Source organism: Phalacrocorax aristotelis, chromosome 20 (genome assembly GCF_949628215.1).
Source record: "Phalacrocorax aristotelis chromosome 20, bGulAri2.1, whole genome shotgun sequence".
Lineage (NCBI taxonomy): Eukaryota > Metazoa > Chordata > Aves > Suliformes > Phalacrocoracidae > Phalacrocorax > Phalacrocorax aristotelis.
The window spans coordinates 9,040,822-9,068,468 of record NC_134295.1 but is presented as its reverse complement, the minus strand read 5'-3'; the positions used below and the strand labels follow the sequence as shown (position 1 = coordinate 9,068,468).

Here is a 27,647-nt window from a genome sequence, read left to right as displayed (position 1 = left end):
CTGTTTAGACTTAGCTATTATATTTACACTTACACCTATTTAGGCTATTTACACTTACACAGAATATCTCTTTACACATACCTGTTTAGACTTCCATATTAACACGTACATAAAACAGCTATTTAGGCTAGCTATCTGCTTACTTACCCTTTGACACTTCAATCTTTTTCGACTTCTCTATTTAGACATCTACTTACAGTTATACCTCGGCTTATTTCACTCTATATAACCTCTATTTAGATTACACATCTACTTAGACTATGTAACACACACTAAGCGTAGATGCTCGCTCTAGTCAGACTTTCTTCTGCTTTGAATTCCTTCATCTATCCTTTTCACTTTAAACTCCTTTATTTTTTGATCTAGATATATAGACGGTCGAGTTACTTTTGTGTTTTAAAACCCTGCATCTCGATGCAGAATTTTTGTATCCCGAAATCCGTTATATAATATAGGAGAGATAAGTTCTTATCTCAAAATCCCTTTATGCATCTATAAATTAATATTACACATGTCAATATATATAAGAGGTTTTTGTAATAGCCCCCCTGAATTTTCAGGCATTTTGGGGCTGTAACCCCCCTTTTTGGGGGGGAACCCCTACATGACGCCCCCACTCACCTGTTCCTCTGACGCATTATCAGCTCCCCCAGTGACACCGGGGCACCCCACATGACATCATCACACCCCCCCCAGGACTCCCCCAATTTTATTCACCCCCAAGAAGGGCACTAAACAAGGGAACCTGCTCCAACCTGCAGCTCATTACTTTAATAGTGCCATTTACAAAGGTACACGCACACCCCTCCCACACCCCCCAGAAAAGGGGGAGCTCTGCTAAAATCTAAAAGGTGGGGCAGCCCCCCAAACAGCTGCAGCCCCCCCAGCCCCTGTCCGCAGGCTGGCGGCTGCCCCACGGCAGAGCAGGAGCGTGCCAGAGGACGGTGTCACGTCTCTCTCGGGCTCCGCTCGGACATGTTCCCGCACTGGGACGGGCTCCCCGGGGTGACAAACAGCCCCGGTCCCTGGGGGCCCCGACTCTCCCCACCGGGCAGCCCTCGCGGCCGCACCTGCGGGGCACCCGCTGGAGACAGAGCCAGGAGCCTCCAGGCCGAGGGATGGCCCCTTACCTTCACCACGCTTAACGACCGGCAGGCATCTCTTGAGCATCACGAGACACTTAGACGACATCTGAAAAACAGAAATCCCAAACTATATTTCAGCACGTTAATAAAATAGCACAGAAGAAAATGGAGGAGCTCAGTCAGCATAAGGGGTAGGAAGGAAATTGAGCCGCAGGAAGATTCCAGGCAAACGGGTCACGTCAAAACACAACACATCCTTTAAAAGCTAGAGTGATTGGAACGCTTGAAAACGGTATTAAGACTAACCGATACCATTTTGAACAGATCCTTCGCGTAACACTGAACGCTCTGGCTGGTGCTGGAAAACGTCTCATCCCTTCCTTACGGCACCGCTGCGGGGAGATAACCCCGTGAGGCTGCGGGGCAAAGTTGTACCGGAACCAGAACCTCCGCTTACAGATCCACCGCAGCAGCTACAGCCGTCGCCCTGCCGCCGCACGTCTTGCTGCCTGGCTCCACGAAGCCTGAAGTGAAGCGTGTCAAACTTGAAAGAGTAACGTAAAAAATTAAGAATAAATCTCAGTAATTCACTTTGTGCTGAGAAGGCGGGCGCGTGTTTATGCACATCCAATATGAGCGTCTAGGCTCTAAAAGCTTTCCATTTTCCTTCTGCGTTCATTCAACTCGCACAGCTGTTCACGCCCGCCATAAGATTATCTATCTCCAAAATACACAGCAGCAACGTGACTGGGGGGTTTTGGCGTGTTACGGAGTCGGGAGGGACGTCCGCCCAGCTGCCCCGCCCAAGAGATGCTGCTGAACTGCCAGGGAAACGCGCGTCGAAAGCGAGACTGAAATAAAATACTTAAGGGCGCTCCCTCAAAATACCGGCAGGAAACACCCCCCCACAACATTCAGTCGCCCCTCATTAAATATTTACAACAAATACCTACCTGCTTAAGTACACCTAACAAATCGTACCCTACATCTGCTTGGCAGTTACAGCTGAAAGAGCGCAAGTCACGTCGTAAATCAGACGATGTTAGCTTTTTTTTAAACTTTCATTTATGACAGAAGAATCGGTGAGTGAAGAGATCCCCGATACAGTTTTACTTTTTTGGGGGGGAAAAAAATACCACAACAAAAAACCACACAAATCAAATCCCCTGTGTTGCAATACACGGGGCTACCAAGAAGGACCGGCAGACCTGCTAATGCGTTCGGCTGTACCGAAGCATGCAGGGGAACCGCATTTTATGGTATCTCGACTGTTACAACTGAGAACCCAAGCACTACCAATGCCATCAACCTTTGGAGTATGTGCTGTGCTTGGATCTCCGCAAGGACCATGGATTTTTTTATCTTTAAAAAAAAGCAATACTTTGCAAGTCTTGTGCTGATGAGTTCTGCTGACAAAGACACTGTCTCTAAGATGCACTCTGATGGCAAGTTCATAGAATGCAACCTCACTGAATAAGAAATATCTCAATTCTTCAAAATCTCTTTCTAACCAAAGTCACACCGTGGGGCTTTCAGATGGGTCAGATTATGCATCCTTTCACAACAAGAAACACACCAGCTAACCAGGATATTCTTGCAGTGGCCAGGTGCCTCTTCATCATAAGAAAAAAACCCAGAGCCAGCAATAAGTATCACACAGGTCAACACAGATCTCTTCCAGAGCACCCCCCTCATCAAAACGAACATGCCCATCGGCTCACCTGCTCTGCACAGATTCCAGCATCACACCCCGCTTCCGTCATCGCTTGTGGCACCAAACGTATCAATACACAGTAAACTACCGTTACGCTCGTGAGAAATCACCGCCCCGTGACTTCCTCATTACTACCCAGCTCACTTCTAATGCTCATACGCCGTTCCAAAGACGGCCCACGTGTTACCTACAAAACTGAAGAGCTCGACGACGGACCACAGCATTCTCTGGTCTTAGATGCTGGCCGCTGCCCCACCTTCTCAGACCTCTCATAGGCGTGCGGCAGCAGCACTCCGAGCCTGCCAGCGGCACCTGCAAAAAGCCAAGCGAAAAGGCACCTCCTGAGATGCTGCCCGATGCCACAGCCTGCCCGCACCGATCCCCGTCTCGCACCCCTTTCCCTCGACAGCCTCCCACCCGGCCTACGTCACTTGCAGCTGAACACGGCACCTCGCCCGCCGTCCGTAACACCCAAACGACACGCGTTGCTTATAACTTCCCCAGCAACACAACACCTCAGAAAAGAGCTGCTACTTCAGCCCACCAATCACCACTCGCCTTGCTCGACTTGCCTCCTTTGCTCATTGCTACGCTACTTCAAAACCAAAACAAAAGACAAACGCAAGGAGCAATGGAGTCACAGAGGCATCGGTCACATCTTCCCTCTATATACACCACGCACCGACTCACCCGCTTACATCGGTCCCCTCAGTTCCCCTCCGTCGCCCTGCACGACTCGTCCCTCGGCATCTCCAAAACCAATACCAAACAAGTCGCCTGGTTGCACAGCAGTACCTTAACTGTTCCTGAACACCGACTATAACCTGCCATTAAAACCAAACATATGACATCAAACATGAAGCCCTACGCACGTACAAGCTTGAACACCCTGCAGAGGTAATCTGCTCAGCTGAACTCTAGCTGCCTCTCCCAGATAGCCACGGTCACGGCCTCCGAGCCCACAAAACGTCACGGTGATTACGGTCCTTGCCTGCTGAGGAGGGCCACTCCATCCGAGATGACGGTACCACCTTTCCCCCAACAGCCTTAGCATAGCAACAGATGAACCCTAAGCTCTCATCGCTGTGCCACCTACCCGACTCTACACGGCAAGCAAGGCGGCTCCGAGCCAAACTCACAAAACGCACACACCAACGCTATGAGAAACACTACAAACTGCGCGCCTCCGAGACGAGAGAACGCTCTCGGCAAACACAGAGACAACTGGACGGAAGAGCTCGTCCAGCAACAAGACCTGCAGAACCCTGACAGGGATGCAAGGAGGCCCTAACGAGATCCAAAATGATTAGAAGAGCGTCAGGGCCCGTGACAAGAAGTTCCTCTCAAAACTGAGAGGGAGGAGGCACAAGAAGCCCAGCTACAAGACCTAAGAACGTAAGGATGCAGGGAAGAAATCATGCTCCCTGAAAACAGACAGCGACAGAGCAGAGCTGTTCACGCATCTGGGAACGACGCCACAGACCACAACTGCCCAGAAACTCCTCAAACATCAGAGCGATCCACACTTTAAACTGTAACGCAAAAAGAAGCGCCCGATGGGCGCCGGCCCCACAATTAGAACCTTGCCAGCCCCTAGGGATAGCGCTGTGCTCCTGAGAGCAAAGAAAACAAAGTCACCAGCCCCATGCGCCCCCTCACTGCGACCCAGCTCGCCTGAAATGCTCCTCAAATAGCCTTCGGTCGCATCTTCCCTTTAATCCCGCACACGGACCCGCTGCCTTAGTGTGCTCTACTCAGCTCTGCTCCATCACCCTGCACAGCTCCATCTTCATCCTCTGCAAGAACAGCATGATAGAACAAGTCACCTGGACGCACAGCAACAGCTTAACCATTCCACAGGTCTTGCTTCCACGTAGGAATACCATCTAGAGCCCAACTACTGCATGCCATTAAAGGAAATACCTTCAATCAAATGTTAAGCCCCACGCACGTACAAGCTTGAACAGCTGAGAGGTGCCCTCTGCTCAGCTAGCACTCTAGCTGCCTCTCCCAGACAGCTACGGTCATCCCCTCGGCACCCACAAAACACCCCGGAAATTACCGTCCTCGCCCGCTGCCAACAGCCACTCGCTCCAATGAGGGTTGTACGGGCGTTGCCAAAACAGTAACATTAACCATATACTCTTATTGCTATTCTTTCCCCCGCTCTACCATTGCTACACCCTCAGGCGGAGCAGCTCTGACACAGGCATCGACGTGCACAGACTGACACTGCTCACAAATACTACAAGTGACATGATCGAGGCACCTAAGAAAATTCTCACCAAGACGACGGACTTCCGGCCCAGAGATGCCACCGGGCAAGAAGATCTATACGGCAGCGAGGAAGAAGCTATAGCATCCGCAGAGAAGTCACGTACCATCATCACCTGCGATAAAACCATATACCCACAACTAGGACGATGCACGAGCGACAAGCTACCCTTAAAGACCTCAGAATGTTCAGGTGCAGGGAACAGGTCCCAGAAAAGGGCTCTGGGTATTCAGACTGCTCTTCAGCAGCAGTATTGAGGCCGCCTTAACCACCACCGCAAAAAGATGGCCTTCTGTAAAGGTCAAATATTAAAGACACAAGACAAATCTATGCAGTAGACTTAAAATGCGAGAGAGGAAGCTCTCTGTTACCATTATGCCGATGAGCCAGGGCTTGCAAAACCCTCAATATTGCTACCTAGGTGCCTGCTCAGCACAGAGAATAACAGACACATCGAGACCCGAGTACAGTAAGGAACAAAGACAGACTACAAAATCCACACAACGACACAAGCACAGGCAGAACTCCCCTGCCTGGCAGATGCTTCTCTTTTGCAGAAAGGACACCACAACCTCTCTCGGCCCAAACGTGTCCGGTCTCTGAACGGTACCCTCCACTGATTTGACAACCCCTGCCTGCCCCACCTGCGCTTCCCCCAACCGACCGGCCACCTGCACAAAGACCGCATCGGCCCCTCAGCTTCCCTTCCAAATCCGGGGGCTCAAAAGCCATCCTTTGAAAAGGCCACACAGGCTACGTAGGATGGGGCTGCGGTCACACGGACACTCTTCATCTCCAAACGTGCGGTGCCATCACTCAGCATCGCACCACTCAACGCCGACCAATTCTGCAACGACAGCCTCCTCGGAAGCGCCGTGAACTTCCGCTCCCCCACGCTCTAATGAGGCTGGATGTCGTGGCCGCTGCCACCTACGGCGCCTAGAGAACCAGAGAGACAAGGCGACCCCTGCGCCTGGAAGCGGCCGCCCACTCACAAACAATTCCACACCTCAAAAATAACCGCTGCTACGGTTTCCTGTTCATCGCTCACCTTGCCCAACGAGCTGGGGGCAGACATCCCGCTTTGCATATAGTTTTGTGAGTCCCTTCATTAACTAGTCACATAGGTGCTCGCACTGCACGACCCCTCCGTTGTCACGTGCTGACCTACCTTCTCACGATGCTCTATTCGCCCCCTCCCTCCCGTGTCCGGCTCCCTGCCATACATCTCCACCAACAGCCACATTCCAGACTCATCCTTTCCCCTACCATGCCAACACGCCTCCCTCACCTCCCGATCCGTGCCTCCCGGGTCAGTGGCCACGTCAGGTGCCTGCTCGCATACTCGGTCCGTCCCCAATGGCTGGGGAACCGTCACCTTCAATGCCAGGCCCACTTCTGGGGAAATACGGAGAGGCACACAGATGTTGGACACTGCTTTCCAAAAGCAAGAGCTCACCATGCAAAACAAACAAATCCTTTTGACCGACTTGTTCGGCAACACAGAGACCCCAAAGGCAGAAATCCCAGACGAGTGGCCTCACAGCCCGCCCCGTCACAGCACACGACGCCATCTGCTCGCCTTTGCCGTCACGCCTCGCTCGACTGTCCTGCTTAACCCTCGACCTGTTACTTAAACTGCAAGAAAAAGTCAAACCACGCAACACACAAAAATCACAGTTCGTGTGAGATGACTCAAGCACAGGCGGACACCGATAGGCCAAACGCCAAAAGCAGTACGGGAAGCAAACGGGTGTGGCTGGGTGTAGTGACACACTCTCCCTTTGTAGGTAACTCGCTCCTGAGCGACTCCATGAACAGCTGCGTGGAGAACCTCTCGGCAGACAGCACGCTCGAGTGGCCGTGCTGACACATACGGGGAAGGAGACTGGGCTACCGGAGGCTGCTTGCACACAGAACGCGACCATTAGCTAACACTAAAACACCCCTTTCCCAACCATCCCCCGGTACCAAGACTTCAAAAACCCCTCCTCTCCTCCTGAACTGTCAGGGAAGGAACCTCACTCCCTCCCGACAGCTCCTGCCCTGTATTTGCACCCCTAAAGCCCCTCTGTCAGCCGCTCCTCAGGAGCTGCCCTTCCCACCTCTGCCCCGCGTTCTGCGAGCACCTCCCACCTTCCGGCTTCCCGCAGACTCCGTGCTCTCTACAGGCCCACAAAATAACGGAAGCCCTGATGCTTATAATCTACAAGGGACCTGCCGCAAGCTGCAAAGGTTCTCGGGACAACGTGGTACTCTGCGGGCGATCGGGAATGGCGACGAGCAGTTCCGTAACCCGACACACACTATGCATTACGTCCCTGCTGCTTTCTGGAGGAAGGCTAGAGCTCCATATACAGACGCGTACAACACGCTCACCCTAACCCCTACCGCAGCATTTCACCATCAGTCCTATTGAGAGATAACGTCAACAACTTGCACAACACACAGGCAAAACTGGTGGAAAAAATATACGCTTCTACCCTCAGCCAAGTCATAAAATTCCTGCAAAACCAACCAAACAAAACACCTACCACACACAAAAACAAAACACCAAAAAAACCCCAGACAAAACCATAACACCCCCACAAAACCAAATAATCCAAAACACACTATTAGACCATCTTGCTACCCCTGAACAACCAACACAAACTTACTGACCCGAGGAAAAACAAAAGCTCGTACAAGTATACTTCCTAATATATATCTGCTGCTCAACTTTGACTGCTCTCTTACCTCAACCAGAAACCTCCCCCTCTCTAAATGTCAAAACACACCTACCCAAAGAGCTTAGACAGCTCAAAACCTGCAACCAACTCAAGGAACAGTACCAGAGAAGCCCAGGAGCAGAATGAGCCTCCCGAAAAAAGGCTGGGGCTCATCTACCCCAGCGGAATGGCAAAGCAGAACAAAATCTTTTAAGAACCCCTTCTCAAAAAATATCTCTGGTTATAAAGTAAATCATTTACTGTAAAACCATCAACCATTCGGAGTCACCTCAACGCTCTCTCTCGCTCAGTCCCTTAACAGAACTAGATCAGTCTCAAAGGACAAAAAACATGAAAAGAAACATGGAAATACACAAGCGTATCGGGAACCGTACGAAGCAGCTAAATTAACACCTCAGTAGCTGGGACAAAACTAAATTGTAAAGGACAACAAAAAAACACCCCAGGAGACGCATCGATAAAAACAGATGAAGGCTCTCTCTTCTCGCAGAAGCTCAAGAAGAGACCTGAGCCAATGGTACACAGCTTTGGGGTATCCGATACCGAAAAGAAACATACTCGAGACAGAAAACAGACTGCTTTGTGCTGTGGAGCACAAAGGTGGCTTTGGCAAAGGTTCTGCCAGGACAAGAGTCACGGTTACAGGGAACGGACAGCGGCCGGCAGGGGAAACGCCGTCGGCGTGAAGGGGCCAGCGGGGGAAATGCCACCCTCAGCTAACGCTGCGCTATCAAGCCTCAAGCGAAAACTGCAGAGTAGTTACAGGAGACGGGCATAAGATGGACGCTGAATATCACTTGATGGTCACAAAATCTCATGGGGATGGGCACCACACGTAGCCTCACGGACACCCCTTAGACCCAAACGCTTAACGAAAGACGCTTCTTGCCAAAATACAAGCTCGACGAGGAAAAGCCAAAGCTGATGCGGGGGCAACTACTAAAATCTCAGTACGTGAGCAGGCATTACTTAAGATGGTGCAGAGGTTCTGCCGGGTCCGTCCAACCTGAGCAATGGGTTCTAACGCCTGTCCAGCAGCGTCCATGATCTCTCTCACGGCCTCCCACGTCATAGACACCTCCCCTGCCCGGGACCGCGTTTTCCATGTCCCACCCCTCCCCATCCCCGCAATAAAAATCAAACACAACAAATAAGCACTCCACTTCATCTTCCTGGCCTCCAAAAGAAGCTTCCTTCCACTGCTGAGCATCGACACAGACATCCTCATGCTGTTCCTCAAAAGCAGGCTGGCCCTCGGGTGCCCGTACTGCCAAAGGAAGAGAGAATGATTATGCTCTTATAATGAGCTCCATCATCCTCTCCTTCTTCAGGAAATCGAATCCCGATCGCTACATACCAGAAGTTTGTGCAGTAGATGGCCGAGGCCAGCCCCGTAAATGAAGCACTCTGTGACCCTGCTTTCTCTTTTGGCCACAGCACCCGCCACCAGGGAGCCCCAAATCCCTTCGTGACTCCCAAGGAAAACCAGATAAAACTAGTTCAAAACAACTGGCAGGTGAGAGATGACCGACAAACACGTATAGCCCACCTCAAACCAGCCAGAGAGCTGACTACCTCCCACACTAAACTCTCGTCTTCGACAAATACACCAAACAGAACAATGTTTACACTGAACAGAACAAAATCCTTACCCTCTGACACTCTGAAAAGGATTTGTGCACCCACAAAATATATATATTCATGCTATCGACCAACATACCACATTTCCTCAGGGTCAGCCCTGCAAAGAGAGGAGGACGCCCGATGCTCTCTCCATAAATATAAAATATAAAACGGAGCCAGAGCCAGGCAGAGAGAGGCGGAGAAAGAACAAGTAGCCACAGGCTACAGGACAGAGAGAGGGAGGACTGAAAAGACGGGGAGGCAGGGAGACACTCAGAGCGAGACGGAGAAAGAAGGCGCGGGGGTGCGCAAAAAAACCAAAAAATAATTTTGCAGCAGGTAAGGAAAGAGAGGGGGCCAGGGGGGAGAGACAGGGAGGGCCCAGGACGCACAAGAGAGGCAACGGGGCCCCAGTGGCCCAGGACTCACTGCGACTCTCGCTCTCAGCGCTGCTGGCACAATTTAGCCGTTCAGATGCTTCTTTCCCCTCCTCTCCTCCCTACCTCTTCTGCAGCTCCAGACTCTAGGCCGACCTCCACCTGAAGAGGATACATGGGTGTCTTACCGCTCTTACGAGATGAGGCTTCCTCGGCACGTAGCCTAGCTCGCTCGTGCACTACACGCCCGTACCCAACTCCGGGTTACCGCGTACGGACCCTGCGGTGCACGTTGGTGGCCTGGCCCGCTGCGGGCTATGAAGGGGGATCCTTCCTCCCTCACCTGCAGGGACAGGCTCTCTCTTGCCTGCAGCAGGAAGGCAGCTGGCAGCCAGAGCGCCTTCAGTTTCTTCTGCTTTACCTTTCGTTGGCGTCTCCAGCTTCAGCCGAGGCAGCTCCTGTCCGCAGCCGGGAAGGGCTCTGTGTGTCCCTTTTCGCCCCGGCGCTGCGAGGATGGCAAAGCCGGGCAGAGAGAAGCCACGCAAGCCTGAGACGGCCGCAGTCGACGGCGTCCCCGGGGGAAGGACAGACAACCACATCCTCAGCACGGTCTCTGGGAGAGGGAAAGAAGAAACAGCGACCGTCATTACCGTCGATCGACCCTGGCCAAAGCCTCTCCTTCCGCAGGGGCTTCCGGACACACCGCCCCTTCCCCGCGCTACTGCTACGGGCCCCTGCGCCGAGGGGGAATCCAGTGCGCTTGAGGGCCGGCTCGCTGCCTTCACGACAGGGCCTGGGGGCGGCCAAGGGCTACGCAGCACGCTTCAGGGGAGGTGCCGGGGCTGGGGGCAGGCGCACGGGGCAAGGTGGGGGCAAGGGGGGGCCAGGGGAGGCTGAGCGGGAGGTCCGGCGAGCCGGGGAGGCGGCCATCATCTGCGCCCTGGGCAGGGGGAAAAGGTCATCGTCCTCCTCCTTTCCCTCTTCCCTTCTGTCAGCTCCCGGGGAACTCACCGCTTCTCGGGGAGCGGCCGCACCTGGAAGCCGCCAGAAATCAACACGAATCCAACCCCAAAAATACACCGCGCCTACCGTACGCGCCACGGCCGCCCGGCACCCGAGCGCCGGAAGACCGCGCCTCCCGCCACGCCCCGGCGAACCACGTGACAGGGCCGCCCGGCAGCCACTGCGCCAGGACTACACCTCCCGGCATGCTCTGCGACACAACACAGCCGCCCGGCAGCCGCGCGCCCCAAGGACTACACCTCCCGGCATGCTCTGCGCCACAACACGGCCGCCCGGCAGCCGCGCGCCGCAAGGACTACACCTCCCGGCACGCTCTGCGCCACAACACGGCCGCACGGCCAGCCGCCAGGCGCACCACCACAGCTCCCGGCACGCCGCCAGCCCGCCCTCCCCGCCCTCGGACCCTGCGGGCCACCGTCCCTCCCGCCGATGCACCCGGAAACCTCACCGAGCCCTCAGCACGGCCTCGCTCTCCCCACCGCCCGCTCCGACCCGGCGCTGCCCCGCTGCAGCCCTCCTCGGGGCTTGACCGGGGACCCAGCGGTCCATCACCCAGCCCCCGCTCACCTCCTCCCTCGCTACAGTCGCAGCCCGCTGACGCTCGGCCACAGCTCCGCTCCGCCCTCGGCTCACACTGGCCCCCCGGAGCCGGGCACCACCCCTTTTCCAGGGAGGAGCCGGCACCGTCAGCCCCACCGCCCGCACCTGGGGCTCCTCCATCCAGACCCCGCCCACAGCTGAGGCACAGCAGCAACGGGGGGCCCCCTCCCCTCACCCCCACAGTGCACCACCTCCTCCCCTGGGCTCCATCACAGCCCCTTGCCCCAAGCAAAGGCAGCGCAAACGCAGCCCTGAGGGCAAAGGAGAGGGCAGGTGTTTGTGCAGGCGCGCACGTAACAAGTCCCAGGAGCCATTCGTGGGTCAGGGTCCCCAACGCTCCCCCTGCCCCAAGGCCACCTCGGCCGCCGTTGCCGCAGCCGCACGGAGCTGGTGTTGGCTGCGATAGTGCTCATTTTCGCCACAGTAGCTAGGAAGGGATAAGTTTTGGATTTATGCTCAAAACACCATTAATAATGTAGAGATGTTTTGGTTCTTGCTGAGCACTGCTTCCACAGTCAGGGCCTCTTCTGGTTCTCTCAGTGCCCCACCAGCAAGTAGGCTGGGAGAGGACACAGCTGGGAAAGCTTTCCCAGCTAACTGACCAAAGGGATATTCCATACCATTTGACATCACGCTCAGCACACGCAGCTGAGGGAAGAAGGGGGAGTCCTCGGGGGGGGGCGCTACGGCATTTCTCTCCCTAAGTAACCGTTACACATGACAGAGCCCTGCTTTCCCAGAGGTGGCTCAACACCTGCCCGCCGAAAAGGAGGAGTGAATTAATTCCTTGCTTTGCTTCCACGCACAGCTTTTGCTTTACCTATTAAACAGCCTTGATCTCAACCCATGATTTTTCTCACTCTTACCCTTCCAGCTCTCTCCCCCAGCCCACTGAGGGTGGAGTGAGCAAGCAGCTCCCTGGTGCAGAGTTGCCAGCTGGGGCTAAGCCACAGCACGCGCTTGTCCTGGTTTGGCAGGGAACGGACCGCCCGTCGCCTGGCTCCTGGGGCGACGGGCTGCTGGGCAGGGGGGGAGGCCACCAAAGGTGAGGAGCAGGGCACGGGACAGTAGGAAGAGAGAAGAGAAGAGCGGCATCCGGCTGGACGGGGGCGGGGGGGGCGTGTGTGCGTGTAGTGAGAAGGCACGAGGCAGGGAACAGGACGGCCAGAGAAGGACAGGGAGCCTGACGGAGCTGGAGATAAAAGCAGCAGAGAGAGGGGAAGAGAGGCAGCAGAAAGAGGGAAGAGCAGGACACAGACCAACAAAGAAGGATGAGGAGCAGGCTGGAGACGCACAAAGAACCTGGGGCAGGCAGCACGACAGCGAGGGAGGAAAGAAGAACAGGGGCAGGAAGCTGGACCGAGCGAGATGGAGACAGACAAGATAAGCGACAAGAACACGGCAGAAAGGGAAGAATGAAGCCGCGGGGACAGGGAGCCGAGACAGCCAACGACGGAGGGAAGGGGCCGGGGAGGGAACACCACAAAACAAACCACGGGGCTACATGGTACAGAGCACGAGAAGGCAGAGAATTAAGAATTAGGGACAGGGAGCCAGAAAAACAACAAAAAAAACCACCCAAAACAAAGGGAGATGGGGAGCAAAAGGAATCGCAATGCGTACAGAAAGAAGAGAGACACAATTCTAAAATAGGGTCATGGGGAAGCCAGAGACAGCAAGATGGAGAAAGGACAAAAGCTACAGGCTACAGGGCAGAGAGGGAAGAATTAATGAGTAGACACAGAGAGCTGGGCAGAAAGAGATGGAGAAAGGCTGAAGATCACACGGCCAACAGGGAAGAGAGAAGAGAGGGAGGAATTTTAAAAACAGGGGCAAGAAGCCAGAGAGAGGGAGAGAGAGGCAACACTAAAATGGGGACAAGCCAGAGGGCAGCGAGGAGGGAACCGATGAATAAGAACAGGAGACCAAAGGGAACACAACGTAGAATGGAAAAAAGGAACAGCGGCCTAACAGGGAAGGAGGAATTAAAGATCAGGCACTGGGAGGCAGGCAGAGACAAAGGAAGAAACAAGTGAAAAAAAAAAAAACAAACCAACAACAGCAATGGGCTACAAAGACAGAGAGAGAGGGAAGAAATAAAACATAGCAGCAAGGAGCTGGACAGAGAGAGATGAGGACAAACAAATAGCACGGGTCTACGTGACAGAGAACGTGGAATTAGAACACAGAGAGAGGGAGCCGGACAGAGAGAGAGGCCGAGAGAAAAACCTAGATGGGCTACAGCGGGCAGAGGCAGGGATTAAAACCTAGGGACAGGGAGCTGGACAGAGAGAGACGGAGATCGCAGGGAACAGCAGTGGCTGCAGGAAGAACAGGAATTCATGAATAGGGAAAGGGAGCTGGACAGAGAAGAACTCAGAAAGGCAAGAACAGTAGCAGGGTACAGAGCAGAGCAGACAAATTAAAAAGCGCGGCGGGAGCGTTGAGGCAGACAGAGAGAGATTAAGAAAAAAGTCACGGGCTACGTGGCAAAGCAGGAGGAATTCAGAAACGGGGATGGCAACCAAGGGAGAGTGAGCTGGTGAAGGATCACGGGCATTCAAAGTGAGGGACGGGGAGCTGGGAAAAGCGAGAGGCAGAGAAAAACAGAATCACAGAGAGAATCACACAAAGCCAAAAAAGAAGAAACCGAACAACAGGAACAGGTGTAACCAAAGCGATGAAATCAGCCAACCAGAGACGGTGTTCCATTACGGGAACATGGAGCGTACGAATCAGTGTATCTGTCGATCTGCATTTTAGTCCCTAGGCGATCGTTAATGTCAACAGAACAACAGACAATGTGCTTCTGTCAGAAAAGGATGACAAAACGCGCTTTCGCTTAGCAGACTGAGAAAACTAGCCAAGACTGCCAAGATTAAGAGCCAAGAAGGCAAAAGGCAATTCTGGCAGGGGGAGATCGCGACCACCGCCGAGCCTGCGCAGTAATTTACATACGGAACGAGCAAGTTTGTACCGATCAGTAGACAGGACAATAATGAATATGTGTGAATACGTAAAATTTTGATCTACAAATTGTACGGGAAAGGTGCGTGAGGTACGCACGCCAGGAGGAGCGATCCCCCGTGCGTCTGGCGCTGTGAATAAAGAATGCCTGCTCTTTAATACTAGATTTGTGTTGAATAGATATTTCTGATTTTACCGCGTTTTTCGGTAACAGTTTTGGCACCCCAGATGGGACCCTGCTTTTGAATCTCGACGGATCCGCGGGACCGTGGGACCTGCAGCCAGCCCCAAGGAATTCTCGGGGAGAGCTTCCGATCCCCAGGCCACAGAATTCTGAGCAAGATCCCCTGGATTGAGGTGAACAAGGCATTCTTTTAAGAAGAAACTTAGGTAGAATAATACGTGGGGTTAGCTTCCCACATAGGATAGGATAGTGGGTTTGAGTCCCACGGGCCTGCCCGTAAGGCGCGGCAAAAGCCACGCAGGGTTGGGGCCAAGAGGTACCTCGGTTGGTAAGTCTCTGCTAGGCGAAAGCCTGTGGAGCGGGACCCGAGGGTAGTGGGGTCTTCAACAGGGGGTTGAAGTCTCCAGGGATATCTAGCAGGGGGCTACAGATCCCAGTGGCGGATTCCCAGTGAGACTTCTAACGGGGCTTGGAGTCCCTCTGACTAGTATTTGTGATAGTGCACAATCACAACTACTAGTCGACTGGGAGATGGGAGCATTTCTGAGTAAGAAACCTATCCCACAGAGAACACCTTTGGGATGTATTTTGAAGCACTGGAAAGACGTCGGGGGTGGTGACCCACTAACTCAGAAACCATTAATTGAATATTGCAATCATTGGTGGCCAACGTATCAATTGGAAGGTGGGCACAAATGGCCAGAACATGGAGACATTGCAATATCATACCATCTTGCAATTAGTGTTGTTTTGTAAAAAGGGAAGGCAAATGGGAAGAAGTGGCATATGTTGATTTGTTCTTTACACTGTGGAATCATCCAGCGTGGCAGAAACAGCGTGAGATACGTCCACAGGATTCTACGGCAATGTTTTTGAGAAGAGGAAAACATGGTGAGAACTTGAAAAAGTGTTGCTCTACTTGTGATACTGGATACTTCGCTTGATGAAACTGACAAGAAAATAGTATTGAATACAGCCAGAAGGCAGGTGCAGGGAGCACATGCTAACAGGAATTTACAGAGAACAATTAATAAGAATTTTCCATCTACAAATCCCGAGTGGGACCCGAATCAGCCAGGACCCAGGGGAATGTTGACTAGATGTCAGAGAGAGATTTTATTTGGAGTAAGACATGCAATGCCAAAAGCAATAAATGGGTCAAAATTTATGAAGCGAGACAAGAATTAAAGGAGTCCCCTTCAGCCTTTATGGAAAGACTGAAGGTGACTGCCAGAAAATATACTCATTTGAACGCAGAAAAACCAGAAAAAGCAATTCAGTTGGTCTCTATATTCATAAGACAATCAGCCCTGATGGGGGGGGGGGGGAGGAAACAACCTTCAGACCTTCAGAAACTAGAAGAACCTGAATCCAAAGATCTGGGTAAAATGCTTGAAGTAGCTTGGCATGAAGGAGACCAGGGGAATCAACCCTAGATGAAAACACCTGGTTACACTGAAGCTACGGAATGAAGAAATAGAATTTTTGGTAGATACAGGAGTCACTGATTTGGTATTGAATACACGTAAAGAGAAATTTAATCATAAATCAGTAGGTGTTGTTAGTGCGACAGAGCAAAGAAAAATTAGCCCCTCGCAGAGCCATTAAAGTTTAAGTTGGAGAAGCAATGGGCAACTCACCAATTTCTGTATATGCCTGAATGTCCACTGCCTCTGTTATGACGACATCTATTAAGTAAATTAGATGCTCAAGTAACTTTTAAAGATGGAGAGATTAAATCACTAATACCAGAATCAAAAGCCACAGAGGCAAGAGCGTTTATGTTACAGGATTCCTCCAGGGAGGAACAGGTTCCCGAAGAAGTGGAAAACGTAGTAATTCTCCTTTGGTTTGAGCGAGCGGAGCTCCGGAGCGATCTAAGTGGGCAGAGCCGGTAAAAGTAAACCTTAAAGCCTGGAGCCAAGCCAGTAAGACAAAAACAATACCCTATTAAGCAAGAGGCTCGAAAACGATCACAGAAGTTAATTATAAAATTTTTGCAGAATATGAGCTTTTAGTAGAATGTGAATCAGAATATAGTACTCCTGTGTCGCCAGTAAAGAAATCTAGAGGCAAAGAATATTAGCTAGTTCACGATTTAAGGGCTATAAATCAGGTGGCCCAAGATATACATCCAGTAGTAGCTAATCCATACGCTTTACTGACCTCTTTTAAAGGAGGAACATAAATGGTTTACTGTACTAGATTTGAAGGACGCCTTCTTTTGCATACCTCCAGGCATAAAAAGTCAAAGCCTATTTGCTTTGGAATGGGAAAGCCCCACCACAGAATGAAAGACACAGCTAACATGGACCGTACTTCCACAAGGATTTAAAATTAGTCCTACGATATTTGGGACTCAGCTGGCAAGAAAAAAATTAGAAATATAGAAATGTATAGAAAAAACAGAACCCAGGGAGAGGCATATTGTTACAGAATGCGGATGACATTCTGATAGTGGCAGAAAGTAAAGAAAAATGTTTTGAAATTTTTTAATTTTCTGGGCCAAGGAAGATGCAGAGTTTCCAGAAACAAAACCCAAATAGGAGAAGCAGCAGCCATTTATTTAGGATTTGAAATATCTCAAAGACAAAGACAATTAGAAAGTGAAAAGAAAGAAACTATTTGTCAAATTCCCGAACCTAGCGGCCCGAAGGAACTGAGAGCTTTTCTGAAAACAATGAAATAGCATCAGCTCTGGATTCTGAACTACAGACTGTATGTAAAACCATTATATGAGGCATTGAAAGAATCAAAGGATAAATATTTAACCTGGACGCCCGGATGCCAAACGGCATTCAAAGAACTGAAAAGAGCCTCGATGATGGCCCCTGCATTAGGCCTACCTGATTTCGCTAAACCTTTTGAGTTGTTTGTCCACGAAAGACAACATTTAGCCCTTGGAGTGCTGACACAGCGACTGGGAACCTGGAAGAGACCTGTGGGCTACTTCTCCAAACAACTCGACCACGTGAGTAAAAGACGGCCTAGGTGTTTACGGGCAGTAGCAACAACAGCGCTGCCGATCCAGGAAGCCCCAAAGTTAACAATGGGACAGAAGATGACAGTATGTGTCCCGCACATAGCGGTGACTGTTTTAGGACAAAAGGGGGGTCGTTGGCTATCCCTTAGCAGAATGTTGAAATATCACGTTGTTCTGTTAGAACAAGACGATGTGGAATCGAAGACTACTGCTATACTGAATCCTGCTATGTTTTTAACAACAGAAAACCTTACGGACAATTTCGAACACCATCGCTTGCTAACTATTGAACAAGTCTATTCCAGCAGACCAGACCTGAGACACAAACCTCTGGGAAAATCCTGATCTGGAGTTGTTTACAGATGGAAGAAGCTCTGGGCGAGAAGAGAAGCGAATGGCCGGATATGCTGTCGTTATCGCCGCCGGGGGAACGGAGTCAGGGGTGCTGCCTGCAAACACCTCAGCACAGAAAGCAGTATTGGTAGCATTGAAGCGAGCTCTGCGAATGGCAGAAGGACGAAGGATAAATATCTAGACTGATTCCAAACGTGCATTTGGTGTGATCCACGATCATGGAGCTACTGGGAAGGAAAAAGGACTGCCATCAGCCCAAGAATCATCAATACAGCATAAAGAAGAAATTCTCCAACTTCCGGAAGATGTGCAGAAACCAAAAGAAGTGGCGGTAAAGCGTTGCAAAGCTCATCAATTCGGCCAGACGGCTGTAGACATAAGCAAACGATTGACAGATAAAGCTGCAAAGAGGACTGCAGAGCAAGGTATCCTTGCGCTAGTACCAGTAAAACAGATCAGAATTCCAAAGTTGAAACCGAGATATAATAAATTGGATGAGCAATTAGCAGAACAATTGGAAGCATCACAAAACACAGAGAGATGGTAGGTAACACCAGAAAAACAAGTAATAATTACAACAACCCCACAGGTTATGACAGAACGTGCAAAAGAAAAGCATGAGCAAACACAATACGGTGTAGATACTACGGTTTTGAGTTTAAAAGCATCTGTAGTGTGTGTAGGCATGACAAGAACAGTTAAACCCATAGTAGCTAAGTGTCCAATCTGTCCTAGAAATAATCCCCTGAACCAAAGGAAACCACCTTTAAGAGTAACAAAACAAAAAATTCTCCTAGAGATTATTAGCAAATTAAGTTTTCTGAGTTACCCAGACAAAATAGATATAGCAGTATTTGTTAGTGATGATGGACAAATTTTCTAGTTGGCCAGAAGCTTTCTCGTGCTGCACCAACAAAGCTAGAGTAGTAGTTAAAATGTTGCTGAAAGAAATAATACCAAGATTTAGAGTGCCAACAGGAATGTCCTCTGAGAGAGGACCACATTTTTTTGCAGACGTAGTTCAACAAATTAATAAAATTTTGGGTATGAAATGGACCCTGCATATGCCCTAGAGACCGCAATCAAGTGAAAATTTTGAGAAGATGAACCAAACACTAAACTGACATAGTGGAATATTATTGATCTAAGATGGAAGTATTGAGAAAATGATTATTTCAAAACTTCCAAAGGGGGGAATGTAACCAAAGTGATGAAATCAATCAACCAGAGACAGTGTTCCATTAAGGGAACATGGAGTGTACGAATCAGCGCATCTGTTGATCTGCATTTTAATCACAAGAGGGGCAACGGGGCCCCAGTGGCCCAGGACTCACCGCGACTCTCGCTCTCAGCGCTGCTGGCACTATTTAGCCGTTCAGATGCTTCTTTCCCCTCCTCTCCTCCCTGCCTCTTCTGCAGCTCCAGACTCTAGGCCGACCTCCACCTAAAGAGGATACATGGGTGTCTTACAGCTCTTACGAGATGAGGCTTCCTAGGCACGTAGCCTAGCTCGCTCGTGCCGGAGCTGGGAGCAGGCGCACGGGGCAAGGGGGGCCAGGGGAGGCTGAGGGGGAGCTCTGGTGAGCTGGGGAGTCGCCTATCTTCTGCGCCCTGGGCAGGGGGAAAAGGTCATCATCCTCCTCCTCCTTTCCCTCTTCCCTTCTGTCAGCTCCCGGGTAACTCCTAGGGCTGCCCTCACCCGCTCGCCTTTAGCATACCAGAAGCCTGCCTCGGCGGGTCGTTTGAAGCTTCCCATCCCACCAGCCCCAGTAGTGCAGGCACACAAGGAGACACCCCTGCACCCACCAAAGGGGCTCGCTCACCTCGCCGGCAGCCCTAGGCCTCACCCGACACAGGGAATCGTGTCCGACACACCACCACGCTGCAGCAGGAGCGGAGGAGGCCTTTCCTTACCAGGAAGCAGCAACGAGCACGGCGGCATCACCTCGCAGGCACCGCAGCATCGCAGGGCTGTTACCTGCGGAGAGAGCAATGGGGATCACAGGGACGCCACCGCGCGTGCGCGGCTCCCGGGCTCAGTACCCAATTCTGGTCGCTGGGCAGCAGCATTCTCTGAATTACTCTTCTCGATTAATACCATCCAGAAACCGTAACTTGGCTGCATCCACAGAGCTTCTATTCCTCTGCACCTTTCCCCCTCGCAGCCCCAGCAGCACCGTTCATTGCCTCTGCACCAAACAGCAAAGTGTCTCGAGGGAGGAGAAGCAGCACAGCAAACCTGGGGAACAAGGTTGGGTTCCCACCCCCACAGAATAAGCCCCAGGAACTGCTTGTAGGCATGTGGCATCAGGGTTGTGATCGGGTTTTGGTTTGGTTTTCTTTTTTTTTTTCCCCCGCCTTCTTTACATAATGTAATAATTGGGGTTGCTTTTCCAAACTACTGAGTTCTGTGGGGATTTTTTGTGCTTTTGCCCTACAAAAAATGGTCATTTTCACTTTCGGTTTTGTGCATGAGAATGGTTGGTGGGTGCTTTTAGGTGGTTGTTCCTTCCCCACCACCCCCCTTTTTTTCCTTTCCAGCTGCACAAATCCAGCTGGAGTTGGCTTTCCCAGAAGTCCCAAGTTGTTTTCTTTCCACCAGAATTCTTTCTCTTTTTTCACCCCCCATTGCAGACCCAGAGTCAGAGGGTTTGAGGTATTTTTGTGCCCAGGCAGCAGCTCCCAGGCTGCATAAGCAGCCCCACAGGGGGAAGTCCCCTTTTGAGGGAATCGGCCCCAAATTGGGATGGGAAAGTGAAGAGAAGGAAAAAAAACCCTGAATAACCTGAAAAAGAACACCTACTCCAGCCCACCAAGCACCGGTCACCTTGCCTGACTCACCTCCAGGGCCCAGATCACACTCGGCTCATCGCTTAGCACCCTCGGATCACAAAAAAGAGTAAAACCCATAATGGAGCCCTATAGCCATCAGTCACATCTTCCCTCCAGTACTACACACAGACTCACCTTCTTACAGCGCTCCCCTGGGCTCTCCTCCGTGGCCCTGCACGACTCATCCATCTGCACCTGGAAAAACAGTGTTACTGAACAAGTCACCTGGAGGCACAGCAACAGCTTAACCATTCCACAGCTCTTGTGCCCACGTAGGAATACCATCTAGAGCCCAACTACAGCCTGCCGTTAAAGGAAATGCATTAAATCAAACGTTAAGCCCTCGCACGTACAAGCCGGAACAGCAAAAACACGGCACGCTCGCGCACCCAGGGCGCAGCCCGACGGAGGTCCACGCGCACCTCGCCAGTTTGATGCGGAGCCACCCAGCATCCCTGCGAGCACAGCTGCAGGCGCAACAGCAGTTTCACCTACACCCATCTCGGCGCGCAGCGCTTCTGAAGCTTTAAACTGAAAGCCCTACCTTGACGCTTGGCCACACTAGAAGCGAGCCGTAGCTAGAACTCCACAGAAACACAGCAACACAAATTGCACACCCACAGCGGCGACAGCTTCGCAGCTATTTAGACCAGGAACAACAGAGAAAAGTAAGACGGCTTCATCACCCGCACAGGAAAAGCGGCAGACGGAGACAAAGGGTCAGCATTTTTAGCCCTTACAGGCATTCTCTCTCCTTCCATTCCTAAACCCATCCCTTAGGTCCAAATATCGCAGCCCTGCTGTGGCAATAGCGAGAGCGGGGACCAAGAGCCCTGCCGCCGGCCGTTTGTGCGGCAGGACACAAAAACAGAGGGACATGTTTTGCCACACACAACCCTGAATCTCCCGAAAATTTATGTTTCCCAAAAACAGCCATTTGGAACATATTCCCAAAAACATTCGGCAATAAAGCTTTTGTGTGTTTGACACCCACACATTTTTTGGAAACTTGCTATTTACTTCCTGGTTTTAGTTGGTCTTCCCTCAGAATTTCTACCTGCAGCCAAGTTATTCCCACCCGCCGGACCGGTTCAAGCATTCACCTTCCTGGTATTACCAGCACATTGACACAGGCGAGCAACTTAACTGCTCTTCTAAAACTATCCAAATGACAATTACAGCCCTGAAAGAGGAGTGGAAGAGAAGAAAAGGAGAGATCAGGCAGCAAAAATGCTCTGCAGGCTGCTGCCGGCCAACACTGCACTCTTTTGTTAAAGCCACCCCGCCCCCCCCAAATGCAAACAAAAAAAGAACCCATGACTTTGTGGAGTGCGTTTTTTTCCTTTTCAGCAGTCCTTTTGGAGCTCATCCCTGTCTCAGCATCTTGTCTTGTCAGAGCATGAAGTGCAGATGATCTGTATCCCGATGACATTTGCATGGGATGAAGACATTTTCAGAAATAGACCAGATCTGTGAGACTCCTGTCACCTTTGTGGTTTTAATAATCCTAACTCAATTTTTGCCGCAGCAAACCGCGGCGGCAGCAGCCAGGGTCCTTGCCTGCCTCGCGGGCAAGGGGGGACCCGCCCGGCACCGCAGGAGCCCCCGCCGGGGTCGCCGCCGCCGCCCGACCCCGACGAGGAGCAGCCGAGAACCGGGTGGGGCTGCCCCTACTTCCCCACGGCCGGGCACGGGCTCGGCCCCAAAACCCAACCACCGACCCACGACAGCGCTCGGCCCGGGGCCACTGCTGCCCACACCCCCACCCCCCCGGAGACTCCGCGGACCGGGAGACCCCGCAGCCGAAACCCGCCGACCCACAGCGCGCCCGGCCACGCGGCTCCTCACCTGCCCCCCGGCGCGGCTCCGGCTGCCCCACGGCCCGGCACGGAGCCGAACCCGGCCACCGGACCATCCGCCGCCCCCCCACCCCCCCGGACGCTCCGGGCCGGTTCTCGTCCCCTTTCGCTCTGACGCCTCGAGCCGAGCCGGCCCCGCTCCTCCGAGCTACCGGCGGTGCCCGCTCTGCTGCTCGGGGCCAGGCCCTGTTCTCGCCCAGCCGAGAGAAGCCGCCCCGGGGTCTCCTCGGTGCGTCCAGCCCCGTGCCGTGCCGGAGCGGGGAGAGCCGGGTACGAGCGCGGAGCCCTGGGGCAGGGGTTGCCCCAGTGCCGCCGACTGTGTGGGGGTGTGTCGTCCCCCCCCGCCCCACGCGGGGGGCGCACACACGGTACACCCGCGGGCAGGGGCATCCCCGGGGAGCCGTGCGGCCGGGCTGCGCCGTAGGAGGGGAAGGTGATGTTGGTTTCCCATTTTCCCCGCAGCCTGATCCTCCCCCCTCCCCCCACCCCTTCCTGCGCGTTACAGCCCGCGAAAAAGCTTTTAACAACCCGATCGGCAACACTCCCTTTATCCCTCTTCCAGCAGCAGCAGCGAGAGATTAAGCCAACTACAGCAGAGAGGAGGAAGGCAAGGAGAGCCTTTTCAACCAAGGGCAGGACAAAAATGCACGGCGTGGACAGGCACAGGAGAGGCTGCATTAGCTGGAAAGCACAACACCTCCCCAACGGCAGAAAATAAGGAACGAATCGTTTCCAAGGAGCTGCAGCAGACAGATCACCTTTTTCTTTATTGCTCTCCTGCCCTTTGTTATCCAAAGCGATAGGCTTCACCACCGGGCAGAAAATAGCTGCCTAGATTTACACGGACAACCAGAAACAATCAAGCCACCCAGGAAAAAGTTCACAGCAGAGGTATAACACATCAGCAGCTAAAACATTTGTTACGCAGGCACAACTAGGCACTAAACAAAGGCTTTCCAACACTGGAGGTCTAGAACAGGTAGACATTAGCACAGAAGCACAAGGGGCTCTGTCACCCTGCACAAATCTCCCCGTGCCTACACACGCACAGGTTCAGAAGCTATTTATCAGAAAACGCCCAACTGAGCCATTTGCCACAGTCACCAGACTCACGACGTGATAACACGACATGACACACGAGGTGGGCTCAGAGTTTTAAGGCAAAAAATACCTCCCCCGCCCCCCACCCGAGATCTTTCAGGCTCCAGACCTGCCATCTCCCCGCACCAAACCTACCCCGCCAAAGGCTTTCAGGTGGCCCAAAACCCAGTACACAGAAAATAAACGGGGGAAGGCCCCGGGCCGGGCACGGAGCCCCCCCCCGGCCCGGGCCCGCACGGAGCCCCCCCCCCGGCCCGGAGCCGCCCCCCCCCCCCCCGCATCGGCCCGGGCCCCGCACGGAGCCGCCCCCCCCCCCCCCCTCCCACCGGCCCGGGCCCCGCACGGAGCCGCCCCCCCCCCTCCCCTCCCACCGGCCCGGGCCCCGCACGGAGCCGCCCCCCCCCCCCCTCCCCTCCCACCGGCCCGGGCCCCGCACGGAGCCGCCCCCCCCCCCCCTCCCCTCCCACCGGCCCGGGCCCCGCACGGAGCCGCCCCCCCCCCCCCTCCCCTCCCACCGGCCCGGGCCCCGCACGGAGCCGCCCCCCCCCCCCCTCCCCTCCCACCGGCCCGGGCCCCGCACGGAGCCGCCCCCCCCCCCCCTCCCCTCCCACCGGCCCGGGCCCCGCACGGAGCCGCCCCCCCCCCCCCCTCCCCTCCCACCGGCCCGGGCCCCGCACGGAGCCGCCCCCCCCCCCCCCTCCCCTCCCACCGGCCCGGGCCCCGCACGGAGCCGCCCCCTCCCCTCCCACCGGCCCGGGCCCCCGCACGGCGCCGCCCCCTCCCCTCCCACCGGCCCGGGCCCCGCACGGAGCCGCCCCCTCCCCTCCCACCGGCCCGGGCCCCGCACGGCGCCGCCCCCTCCCCTCCCGGCACCGAGCCGGGCCCCGCACGGCGCCGCCCCCTCCCCTCCCACCGGCCCGGGCCCCGCACGGAGCCGCCCCCTCCCCTCCCACCGGCCCGGGCCCCGCACGGAGCCGCCCCCCTCCCCTCCCGGCACCGAGCCGGGCCCGGCACGGCGACGGAGCCGCCCCCCCCGCCCGGCACGGGGTCGGGCCCGGCACGGCGACGGAGCCGCCCCCCCCCGCCCGGCACGGGGTCGGGCCCGGCCCGGCGACGGAGCCGCCCCCCCCGCCCGGCACGGGGTCGGGCCCGGCCCGGCGACGGAGCCGCCCCCCCCCGCCCGGCACGGGGTCGGGCCCGGCCCGGCGACGGAGGCCCCCCCCCCCCCGCCCGGCACCGAGCCCGGCCCGGCGACGGAGGCCCCCCCCCCCCGCCCGGCACCGAGCCCGGCCCGGCGACGGAGGCCCCCCCCCCCGCCCGGCACCGAGCCCGGCCCGGCGACGGAGGCCCCCCCCCCCCGCCCGGGCCCGGCACCGAGCCCGGCCCCGGCGACGGAGGCCCCCCCCCCCCCGCCCGGCACCGAGCCCGGCCCGGCGACGGAGGCCCCCCCCCCCCCCGCCCGGCACCGAGCCCGGCCCGGCGACGGAGGCCCCCCCCCCCCGCCCGGCACCGAGCCCGGCCCGGCGACGGAGGCCCCCCCCCCCGCCCGGCACCGAGCCCGGCCCGGCGACGGAGGCCCCCCCCCCCCGCCCGGCACCGAGCCCGGCCCGGCGACGGAGGCCCCCCCCCCCGCCCGGCACCGAGCCCGGCCCGGCGACGGAGGCCCCCCCCCCCCCGCCCGGCACCGAGCCCGGCCCGGCGACGGAGGCCCCCCCCCCCCCGCCCGGCACCGAGCCCGGCCCGGCGACGGAGGCCCCCCCCCCCCGCCCGGCACCGAGCCCGGCCCGGCGACGGAGGCCCCCCCCCCCGCCCGGCCCGAGCCCGGCCCGGCGACGGAGGCCCCCCCCCCCGCCCGGCACCGAGCCCGGCCCGGCGACGGAGGCCCCCCCCCCCGCCCGGCACCGAGCCCGGCCCGGCGACGGAGGCCCCCCCCCCCCCGCCCGGCACCGAGCCCGGCCCGGCGACGGAGGCCCCCCCCCCCCCGCCCGGCACCGAGCCCGGCCCGGCGACGGAGGCCCCCCCCCCCCCCGCCCGGCACCGAGCCCGGCCCGGCGACGGAGGCCCCCCCCCCCCGCCCGGCACCGAGCCCGGCCCGGCGACGGAGGCCCCCCCCCCCCGCCCGGCACCGAGCCCGGCCCGGCGACGGAGGCCCCCCCCCACCGCCCGGCACCGAGCCCGGCCCGGCGACGGAGGCCCCCCCCCCCCGCCCGGCACCGAGCCCGGCCCGGCGACGGAGGCCCCCCCCCCCGCCCGGCACCGAGCCCGGCCCGGCGACGGAGGCCCCCCCCCCCCCCCCGCCCGGCACCGAGCCCGGCCCGGCGACGGAGGCCCCCCCCCCCCGCCCGGCACCGAGCCCGGCCCGGCGACGGAGGCCCCCCCCCCCCCCCGCCCGGCACCGAGCCCGGCCCGGCGACGGAGGCCCCCCCCCCCGCCCACACGGAGCCTCCACCGCTGCCCGAGCTCACCCACCAGCGCTCTCCGGCCCCCGGCCACGGCCGCGCTGCTCTCTCAGGCGGCTGCCGCAGGCGAGGATCGGGCACCGCCAGGCCTCCAGGAGTCCCGAGAGGCTGCCGGCCACCGCAGGGGATGGCTGCCTGCGGCCGGACTGCCGCGGCGCTCCCCGCCCAGCTCCGAGCAGTCTCCGCCGGCCACGGGCTTCCCACGCCGGGCTGCAGAGGGGCCCCGGCGCCGCAAAGAGACACCTCGCGACCCGGCCGCCCCATGCACCGGCGCTTCGGCCTCCACACGCACCGCTCCCACTCCGCCGCGCCGCTCACGCGCCACCGGAAGCCCGAACCCCGCGGGGCGGCCCTTAAAGGGCGGCCGGAAGGACCAGCCCCCACCGGCCCCGCCCCCGCGCCCAGCCGGTGAGCGCCAGCGCCCCCTGCTGGCCGGGCCGCGCTCAGCTCGCGAGGGCGCCGAGGGCCGGGCGGGGGAGGGGGGCGCGCCGGCTCGGGGCCAGCGCCTTTCGGGGCGAGCGAGCGAGCGGGAAACCCCTGCGGGCCCCGGTCACGGCCGGGCAGAGCCGCGCGCCCTCCGAGAGCTGCTGAACGGGGCTGCCCCTCGTGACACATACCGAGCCGTCCGCGACGGGAGCGAGCAGAGGAGGAAGGGGCCGGCGGCCGCGGGGCCCTGGCCGCAGGCACGGCGGGGGGTGGGGGGCTGGGGCCCGTGGGGCCGCCCTGCTGGGTCACTGCCCTGCGCCGCACCGCGCTGGGGGCTGGGGCCCGACCGGCGCCGGGGGACCGGGGGACCGGGGGCAGCCACGAGCAGGGGGCCTGAGCTTAGCCACGGCCTGCAAAACACCCCGAGGCGTGAGACGCTGCAAGGCCAAGGTGGTCCTTGGCAATGGGGGCGCCTGGGCTCGGCCTCCGCCTTACCCGTCCTGGGTCTGCGTGGCGTTCCAGGGGAATGGTGTTTTCCTTGTGCGGAAGGTGGGCTGGCCGGTCGGCCGCGCCCCGGTCGTTACCGATACTGCCAAAGGCGCTCGCACGCTCTGGCCCATTACTGCTGCGGTGCCGCGCTGTAGCAGAAAGAAGAGGTGTTGTGTTTTCTCACAAAAAGCCTCCTATGGTCAGTGGAAGAAATAACCTCCTTCCGTGGCACTGACTCTTTTCATACAGTCCATAGCCGGCTTTCGGCTTTTGTCTTTACAGCATTCAGTTTGCTTTCTGCCTAGCTTTCTACCTGCTGTGAAACATTTGGATGGTTTTTTCTTGTTGCTTTTTTTTCCCCCTACTTGCTCCACAACTCCCACGCCAACCACCCAGCGCGGCTCACCTTTCAGCCCCCAGACCGAGGAGCCTTGCCCTGGGACGGCCCTTACATGTCAGCAGTTGTTCCAGCTCTCACCCTGTCCCTACCCAGCTGAGGACGTCTGTGTCCGTGGGAGGCACCCAGAAACTCCCCCTGCTGCGTGGCAGTCCCCTGCCCCGTCAGAG

The 27,647-nt window shown here is 56.4% G+C and overlaps 1 long non-coding RNA gene across 4 annotated transcripts; it reads right to left on the bottom strand.

The window, feature by feature from the left end:
• Positions 1–337: 337 nt before the first annotated feature.
• On the bottom strand, positions 338–26,506 carry LOC142066967 (uncharacterized). 4 transcript variants are annotated; one of them, XR_012663846.1, is made up of 8 exons: positions 26,176–26,506; positions 20,882–20,941; positions 19,738–19,892; positions 19,249–19,358; positions 10,225–10,416; positions 9,856–9,965; positions 1,392–3,111; positions 338–1,191 (listed from the first exon to the last, which is right to left on the bottom strand). It is a non-coding gene; the product is annotated as an uncharacterized LOC142066967 (long non-coding RNA). The 4 variants fall into 4 exon arrangements; XR_012663845.1 differs by having other exon boundaries at positions 365–1,191; positions 1,398–3,111; XR_012663844.1 differs by lacking the exons at positions 338–1,191; positions 1,392–3,111 and having other exon boundaries at positions 9,587–9,965; positions 26,176–26,450.
• Between the last annotated feature and the right edge of the window lie 1,141 nt (positions 26,507–27,647).